Raw genomic sequence first — 10,079 nt, 5'->3', positions numbered from 1 at the left:
CTTCAGAAGAGCTTGAAGGCTTTTGGGGAAATAACCCAAACAAGACAGGAGCAGGAAGCAGCCCGACACCTATGGCCATTAAGATGGTATGTTATTGAGTTTGAAGAAGGGGTAGTAGAAGTTGGGGACTGGGCTTGACCTCTACATAGGTCATATAACTGGACACAGAGAGAAACCAATCCAGGGAAGGCCTGCCTGAGACCCAATCTTTAAGTAATAGTTGTTGGCCCTTCCAGTCTACTCAAGTGGCCCAGGTTTTGGGTGTCCTTTGGCTGTCCATCTATACTTCACCTATTCCTCACCATTATGAGTCATAACCTCTCATATGTGTATAGTACTCCACACTTTATGAAGACTTTCACATACATGATCTTATTGGTATCCCATAATAGCCACAAAGAAAAGAAAGTCAGGTTAGGACATTTTATAAATAATTCTTAGAAGGCTCAAATGACTTTTTTTTTTTTTTAAGTCCTTGAGCTAAAACTGGAGTCTTTGTGTTTGGGGGACCTCTGACATGCCAAGTGCTGTGCTAGGCCCTGAGCTTAGCACACTGGCTGCTGGGTCTTTTTTCCTTTTAAAGAAGTTTTATTAAGATATAGTCACATACCACACAGTCCATCCAAAGTGTACAATCAGTGGCTTTTAGTATAATCATAGAGTTATGCATGCATCATCACAATCAATTTTAGAACATTTTCCTTACACCAAAAAGAAAAACCTTGTAACTCTTCTTCCAAAAAGATAAACCCTCTCAATCCCTCTATCCTTCCACAGTACTCCATAACCACTAATCTAATTCCATTTTTATAGACTTATTTATATTTACATTTTATATACATAGAATTATACAATATGTAGTATTTTTGTCTAATTTCTTTCACTTATAAAATGGTATTAAAATTATTATTTTTTAATTAGAGGAGTTGTAAGTTTACATCCGAGTTATGTAAATATTCAACGTTCCCATATACTCCCCTATTGTTTAATAAAAATTTATATCATGTGTATTTATTTATACATTCATGATTCACTTTATTATTTTTTAACATTTTTTTATTGTGAAATATAACATGTATACAGAAAAGCAGTAAATTTCAAGGTATGTTGTAATAAGTAGTTATAAAACAGATTTCAATGCTAGCTCAGCAGGCAGAGTTCTCGCCTGCCATGCCAGAGACCCAGGTTTGATTCCTGGTGCCTGCCCATGTAAAAAAACCTGAAAAAACCAGATTTCAGAGTTTGGTTCGGATTATAGTTCCACAATTCCAGTTTTTTTCTTCTAGCTGCTCTAAGATACTGGAGATTAAAAGAAATATCGCTATAATGATTCAGTAGTCACACTCATTTGTTAAATCCTATCTTCTCTGTTACAACTCCTCCTTTTCCTTTGATCTTTCCCTCAATCTTTAGGGATATTTGGGCTATGCCCATTTTAACTTTTTCATGTTGGAAAGGGCTGTCAATAATATGGGATAGGGGGATGGAAATAAGTTCATGTTCTGGAGAGGCTGGTCTCTCTGGCTTTTAGGACTTACCTTGGCTAGTAATCCATCTGGAGGTTGTAGGTTTCTGGAAAGTAATCATAGTGCATGGAACCTTTGTAGAATGACTGATAGAGTCCTAGTTGTTCTTTAGGGTATCTTCCAGAGTAGCCTCTCAATTCTATTTGAACTCTCTCAGCCACTAATACCTTATTTTGTTACAGTTGTTTTTCCCTTTTTGGTCAGGCAGGCATTGTCAATCCCACAGTGCCCATTGTTGATCCTGTGGTGCCGCCAATACTTTTAAATTATCTGCTCAACATACTCTGGGAATCTGGGCATTGTATTAGGGTGTACAGAATTACAAGTCCTCATTTTCCATTCTGAGCTCCATGTGTTGGGTTGTTTAAATGAGCTATGCAGATAGGATGAGTTAGGTTATGTGCTACAGAAAAGATGAAATAAACTTTTTTTTAAATTTTGGTCTCATTGGGTAGGTGAAGTTTTGAAATACAGGCAATGTCTTCCTTATCCCTGTATGCTGATTTACCTTAGTCCTGATGCTTTTGGCTTAATTCTTATCTCTAATTGAAGCCTGATCTCTTTTTCAGTTTCTTAAACAGTTGTTGTTGTGGCAGTGCTGACTTTCAGGCCTGCAGAACTCTTACTCTGAGTCTTAGGTGTCACACAGGTATCCAAAGCTCCGGGGAAATGCCAGGTTATACAAAATAGCATAGTCTCTTAAAATCTAGAAATAACAATTACTGCACCAGACTAAATGTGACTTCAATAAGGGCTTACAATCTAGGGACCAGTTTTCTTAAAAGTATTTTCTAAAGGAGACCATACAATATTTGTACTTCTGTTTCTGGCTTATTTTGTATCACATAATGTCCCCCAAGTTCATTTGCATTGTTGCATGCATAATAGCTTCGCTCCTTTCTGGAGCAGCATAATATTCGATCATATGTATACAGCACATTTCACTATTCTGCTTCTCAGTCAGTATATCCTTAAGCCACCTGTATCTATTGGGCATCATGTATAATGTCCAAAGTCAATAATCCATGTCTTACCCTTATCCTTACTTAGCTGTACAATCATCCACACTCTCAATTTTAGACAATTTTCATTGCTCCAAAGAGAAGAATAACAGATAAGCAACTCAAATAGAAAATTGAAACCTCCCTTTAACTCTTGTCTTACCCCCCAATTATTTACCCCTGGTATTGCTGTGGTACTGTTGGTGTCTTCCTGTTAAACATAGCCAATACCATGCAATAGTAGTTTCCCCCATATCATGATCTTATACATTCTTTGTATAAAATTCATAACTTTGAAGTCATTCATGCAAGAACTTATTTATATGTATAGTGTTAATCGGTGGGATAAATGGCTCTATAAAACCCATTTCAATCACATTCATCTTCAATTTGGAAATATTATTTATAGACCCACTAGTGAACTGCCTTCACTTCTATCCATTCTCTTACATTTAAGTTCAACCTCATTAGCTAACCGTTCTCCATCTTTAGCTACTGTGTATCTCTAGATCCCCCCTGTATTCTGTATTATAAGCCTCTAAGTTTAACTTTTTCAAAGTTATGAAAGCAAAATCATACAATATCTATCCTTTTGTGTCTGGCTTATGTCCTCAAGGTTCATTCATCTTGTCAGGACCTCATTTTCTCTTTTTGCTGCATAATATTCCGTGTATGTCTATACCACATTTTGTTTATCCATTCATCTGTTGATGGGCACTTGGATTGTTTCCATCCTTTGATGATTGTAAATAATGCTGCTCTGAACATCGGTGTGAAAATGTCTGTTTGTGTCACTGGTTTCAGCTCTTCTGGGTGTCTACTGAATAGTGCAACTTGGTATTTCGTTTTCTAAGGAACCACCAAGCTGTCTTCCATAGCAGCTATAGTATTAAACATTCCCACCATCAAATCATAAGTGTCTCAATTTCTCCACATGCTCTCCATGTAATATATTGTAAACCTTAAGCTTCCAACTTTGTACTACTTTTTCCAGATGTTTTTGCTGTTCAGGGCCCCTTACCATTCCAAATGAATTTAATAATTGGCTTTTCCAATTCTGCCAAATAGGTTCTTATAATTTTGATAGGGATTGTTTGAATCTGTAAATGAATGTGGAGAGAATTGACATCATAACAGTATTTAGTCTTCCAGTCCCTGAACTTGGAAGATCCTTCCATTTATTTAGATCTTCTTTGATTATTTTTAGCAATGTTTTGTAATTTTCTGTGTACAGGTTCTTACTTCCTTCATTAACTTTATTCCTATATATTTGATTCCTTTAGCTGCTATGGTTAATGGATCTTTTTACTTAATTTCCTCCTTAGATTGCTCCTTATTGTGTAGAAACAGTTTTGATTTTTGTGTGATTTTTCTTGTGTCCCAGCACTTTCCTGAACTCATTTATTAGCTTTAGTAGCTTTGATGTACTTGTTTTTTTAGACTTTCTAAATATAGAATCATACCATCTGCAAATAGTGAAAGTTTTACTTCTTCTTTTTTGATTTGGATTCCTTTTCCATTTGGTTGCTGATTTGGATGCTGTGCCAGTTTAAAAGGATTTATGTACCCTAAAAAAGCTATGTTTTAATCCTAATCAATCTTTTTTTTTTTTGGCTTTAATGTTGTTTATTACATAATTAAAGAACTGAAAAGATGGGAGAAAGTCTAAAAAAGTAGTACATTGATATCTGAAGGCTGGCATTCCTCGTTGGAAATATTAACAGAAAAGTTAGAAATGAGAATATAAAGTGATTTAGACAATGATTTAAGTGAATTTGAGTAATTTTAATCAGTAATTATCATTTCAATACACTCTGGCTAAAGTATTAACAAATTCATTGCAGCCTAATACTTAACTAATAACAATACTTATATTCAATGATAAACAAATGGCATGTTTTGGGTTTCCCCAATTCTTACAGATGAGATTCCATTTAGCACACCTTGCAGGAGTGCAACATTGCTATCCATGAATGATGTTTTGTCTCACCTGGACTCTTGGACTCTTCTAAGATATATCTGTCAGGGATGGTCTCAGCATCTTGGAAGTTTGCTGAGTTTGAGCTGCTGTCATGCTTGACCAGACTGACTCGAGTTTGCAGACGCACATTTGTAATGTGCTATAACTCTAGCTGTTTGGCCCATTCCTTCTTTGGCAGGATCTATATCATCTGACAGTCACAATTCTCTACTGTGGACATTGGCTGACTGTTGATTGGAATCTTTCTCAAGGTCTTCATGTGCTGTTGAACTTCTGCCAAGAGGACAGCTTGTATTGCTTCAGTTACCTGCATAGACGGGTCTCTCCAACAGGAAATTAGCTTCAAAAGTGAAAGGTCAGCCTTAGGCATATGAAATTCAGCCTTACCATTTCTTAAGTAACCACAGAAATTTGAAATATTCAAAATATTGTTCCCAGGACTTTTTCCCTTATTATGTACAGATTGCATTTTGAAAGTCCTGTCAATTCCACAGGCCAATTCTAAAGGCTTGTTAACCAACTGATTAACTAAAAATATTCTGCTCAATGAATAAACTACAGTATTTGACTCTTGCAGAGCATCACAGTTATTTTTAAGTCCTCCCAGAATGCCAACCTGGCTTGAAAGAGTGGCTGTGTATTTATTTGACAAGTCCAAAACTTTTCTGGAAAATAAATTCACTGCTGAATAGTCTTTCTTCATGTCAGCATTGCATAAATCCCAGCCAGGAAGAAGCACTGAGAACTGATCTTCATTTGAAGCAAGTCCTAAAGAAATAAGACCTTGAAGCTTTAAAATATTAAGATGTTTAATATAGAGATTATCTCATTCTTTACTCCCCACGGCAAAAAAAAGATATGAGTAATTTAGTATCTATTGTGAGGTTGGTATCAATTTTCATTGATGGCTTAGGATATAGTCTTTTTGGAGTTCTTCATTTTCTTCTGTCTTTTAATGCCATCATTTTCTTCTAAGAATATGTTGGTATTATCTCCTTGGACCAGGCTTTCACTAAAAGACTTGGCTTATGCCTCTGCTGAGAGAGAACTGCATGCAGTTTTACTTATTTTTAGTGTGAGTATCTTCTTCTCTACTGTGCTCCTGGCTCTTTCGCTTCCATAGAATGAATTGGATGGGTCTTCATCGCTGAGTGGAGTTGGCAGCAAAGGGTCAACAGGATTTTCTCAGATCAAATAAAAGAATGTGAAAGTCCACATCACTCCATTTTGTTTTCACAGGCAAAATATTAAAAGGTCCTGAGAAAGATTTGGCATCAACAACTTTATTTGAATACTCTACTTGTGGACCAGAACAAGGTATTGGCCCAAGTTGGCAGGAGCTAGAGGGTCTCTGCTCTACATTTTTGTATTTATGCGGCTCTGAGGCAACTGGAAGTACAGGCTCAGACTTTAGAAGCTGGATTAAAGGATTCCAGTAAAATAATCAAGACTCACTTGGAATGTGTGGAGTCACATCTCCCTCTTATCTGAGGTTAATATCCACAATTGGGTGAGTCACATCTCTATGAAGATAACCTAATCAAATTTCCGCCATACAGTACTGAATAGGGATTAAAAGAAATAGTTGCTCCCACAAGATTGATTAGGATTAAAGAACAATGAGAGAGCCACAGGACAAACAGCCAGAGAGCCACAGAGTCCACTAGCCAGAGACCTTTGGAGATGAAGAAGGAAAATGCCCTTTGGAGAGCTTCATGAAGCAAGAGGCCTGGAGAGAAAGCTAGCAGACATTGCCATGTTCACCATGTGCCTTTCCAGTTGAGAGAGAGACCCTGAACTTCATCGGCCTTTCTTAAGTGAAGGTAACCTCTTGCTGGTGCCTTAGTTTGGACATTTTTATAGACTTGCTTTAATTGGGACATTTTTATGACCTTAGAACTGTAAACTTGCAGCTTAATAAATTCCCCCCTTTTAAAAGCCATTCCATTTCTCGTATATTGCTTTCGGGCAGCTAGCAAATTAGAACAGATGGCTAACTGTTCTGGCTGGAACTTCTTGAACAATATTGAATAAAAGGGTGACAGTGAGCATCCTGTCTTGTTCCCAAACTTAGAGGGTAAGCTTTCTGTCTTTTAAAAACACTGAATACAATATGAGCTGTGGGTTTTTCATATATGCCTTTTATCTTGTTGAAGAATTTTTCTTCTATTCCTATCTTTTGAAGGGTTTTTATCAAGAAAGGATGCTGGATTATGTCAGATGCCTTTTTTGTGTGTCAGTTAAGGTGATCATGTGGCTTTTCTCTTCAGTTTATTAATGTCATGTATTACATTAATTGATCTTCTTGCATTGAACCACCTTTGTATACCTGGGATAAAACCTCTTGATCATGGTGAATCATTCTTTTATTTTGCTGTTGGATTCAATTTGCAAGTGTTTTGTTGAAAAGTTTTACATCTAAATTCATTAGAGAGGTTGGTCTGCAATGTTCATTTTTGATAGTATCTGGATTTGTTAGTAAGATAATATTGGCTTCATAGATGAGTTAGCTAGTGTCCTCTCATCTTCAGTATTTTGGAAGAGTTTGCATGTGATTGGTATTCATTCTTTCAGGAATGAGTGGTAGAATTCACTTGTGAAAACATCTGGTCCTGGGCTTTTATTTTTGAAGATGTTTTTGATTAATGATTTAATCTTTTTATTTGTGATTTGGTGTTGAGGTCTTCTATTTCTTCTAGAGTCATTGTGTTTCTTGTGTTTCTAGGACATTGTCAGTTTCTTCTAAGTTTTCTAATATGTTGGCTATAGTTGTTCATAGTATCCTCTTATGATCTTTTTATTTCTTTGGGGTCAGTAGTAATGTCTCCAGTCTCATTTCTGATTTCATATATTTGCATCTTCTCTCTTTGTTTCTTTGTCAAGTCATCTAAGGATTTGGCAGTTTTATTGATCTTCTCAAAAGCTAACTTTTGGTTTTGTTGATTCTCTCTATTGTTTTTTTGTATTTGCATTTTTTATTTTTTTTTTGCATGGACAGGCATTAGGAATCGAACTTGTGTCTCTGGCATGGCAGGCAAAAACTCTGCCACTGAACCTCTCTATTGTTTTTTGTTTTTAAACTTTTTTCTATTGTTTTTTATTCTCAGTTTTATTCATTTATTTATTTTTTTTCTGTTCTAATCTTTATTTCTTTCCTTTGCATGCTTTGGGATTTGTTTGCTGTTCTTTTAGTTCCTCCGGATTTACAGTTTAGTCTTTGCTTTTTGCTCTTTCTTCTTTTTCAATGTAGGCATTTAGGGCTATAAAATACTCTCTCAGCACTACCTTCATGGCGTCTCATAAGTTTTGATATGTTGTGTTCTTGTTTTCATTCTTCTCATGATATTTACTGATTTCTCTTGCAATTTCTTCTTTGACCCACTGATTGCTTAAGAATGTGTTGTTATTTTCCATATATTTGTAAATTTTCCAGCTCTCCTCCTGTTACTGATTTTCAGCTTCATTCCATTATGGTCAGAGCAAATGTATTATCCTGTGATTTGTTGCATTTAGCCAGGCTGTTTCATAAATGAATTCTCTAACAGGACAGACAGTTCCTCTAAAACCCCAGTTCCGTTCTGTAAACATATATAGCTAACAGAGCAAGAGAGGAGTTGGGGTGGTCTGAGCTGGCATTCGCAGAGGAAGGCATCGAGGTTAACAAACCTGCCTACTTACAGAGAGAGCAGCAGGTATGGACTCAGGAGCTGGGCTGTTTTCTGTCTCTATCACTCCTTCCATGATGAGGAATTAGCATAAAGAAAGAGGAAGTTTACCTCTGGCTCCTGTTCTCTACACTCATGTGTCCCCTCCTACTTCAGAGGGAAATGACTATTTAATGCTCTGGGGGTGGCTTAACATGAGCACTAATAGCTCCAGTCTTGGCAAAAGTTCCTATGCCGTTACTGGCACAGAAGCCATGGTGTCAGTGGAAAACCTCAATGGCTGCTATGTGAATACAAACAATGACTATTTTAGTGTTTCCTTTGTGGACATATGACTGGAGTTGAAGATGACCCTCCCCTATGCATTACTGCTTTTGTGACCCAATCTGTGGTCTGTCCTAAAGAATCATCCATGAGCACTTGAGAGGAATGTATATCCTGCTGTCTGTATATCAGGCATATACAGAGCTGATAGGTCTAGTTCATTCATGATATTATTCAAGTTCTCTGTTTCCTTCTTTGTCCTCTGTCTAGATGTTCTGTCTTTTGATGAGAGTGGTGTATTGAGGTCTCCAGCTATTACTGTAGAGGTGTCTGTTTGTTCTTTCAGTTTTGCTAGCTTGCCTCATGTACTTTAGGACACCATGGTTAGGTGCATAAATATTTATAGATGTTATTTCTTCTTGGTGGTTGCCTCTTTTATTAATGTATAATGTCCTTTTCTCTTATAATGGTTTTGTATTTGAAGTCTTATTTTATATTGGCCTAGCTACCCCGGTTTTTCTAGTTACTGTTTGTATGGAATATCTTTTTCCAGTCTCTTACTTTCAACCTGTTTTTGTCCATGGGTCTAAGGTGAGATTTATGTGGACAGCATATAGATGAATTGTATTTTTTCCATCCTTCCAATCTGTGTCTTTTGATTGGAATGTTTAATTCATTAAAATTCAGTGTTATTACTGTAAAGGCAGTGCTTACTTCAGCCATTTCATCCTTTGGTTTTTGTATGTCCTATCTTATTTCTCTCTTTCTTTACTTTAGTTACCCTTACTGATGATCTTCATTTCTACAGTCTCCTCTAAGTCTCCCTCTCCTGCTTTTCCTTTCACGTGCAGAACTCCCTTTAGTTTTGCTTGTAGGGTAGGTCTCCTGTTAATGAACTCTTTCAGATTCTGTTTTATTTGTGAATATTTAAAATTTTCCCTCATTTTTTTTTTCAACAATGGGGATTCATTTGCTTATAAGTTCACAGTTCTAAGGTCATGAAAATGTCTAAATTAAGGCGTCATCAGTCCTCTGAGCTTGGGCTCCTCTGTCAGATAGCAAGGCACATGGTAACATCTGCTTATCCTACTGTCCTGGGTTTCCATGCTTCCAGATTCTGGCTATGGTGGCTTCTTCTCTGAGCTTCTGCACATTTCTCTCTTTTAGCTTCTTTCTCTCTTAGATTCTGTGGGGCTTTTTTCTGTGTTTTATCCTTTTACAAAGGATACCATCAAGAGGATTAATACCCATCTTGAATGAAATGGGTTACATCTCAATTATTTTTTTGCTGGTAAAGAGCACTTTCTTTGAATATTTAAGTCAATATTATTGCCATACAGGCTATTTTCTTCTAAAACTTGTGGGTTGTGTCATACAAATTGTCAAATCTTACATTTATTGATTTTTAATGTTCACGCCTCAATTTAAATAACCTAATCAAAAGCTCCCACCTTTAATAGGTCTATACCCACAGGAATGTATTAAAGGAATATGATCATTTCTGGGGTACACACAGCTTCAAACCATCACGGGGCCAAAAAGAAGATATAGTGCAGAGCCTGGCACTAGGACTGGTATGAGAGTTGGGAAAATTAGGAAGGAGCTGTCTACAGATACTGGAAACATCAAAGTGATACAGGCA

The 10,079-nt window shown here is 36.6% G+C and overlaps 1 pseudogene; it reads right to left on the bottom strand.

The window, feature by feature from the left end:
- Positions 1-4,461: 4,461 nt before the first annotated feature.
- LOC143645054 (WD repeat-containing protein 72 pseudogene) lies at positions 4,462-8,429 on the bottom strand (annotated as a pseudogene).
- Positions 8,430-10,079: the final 1,650 nt, after the last annotated feature.

The sequence above is a fragment of the Tamandua tetradactyla genome, chromosome 8 (assembly GCF_023851605.1).
Source record: "Tamandua tetradactyla isolate mTamTet1 chromosome 8, mTamTet1.pri, whole genome shotgun sequence".
In the NCBI taxonomy this organism is placed as follows: Eukaryota; Metazoa; Chordata; class Mammalia; order Pilosa; family Myrmecophagidae; genus Tamandua; species Tamandua tetradactyla.
Note: the sequence above shows the minus strand (reverse complement) of the source record. Positions and strands in the feature narration are given on the sequence as shown.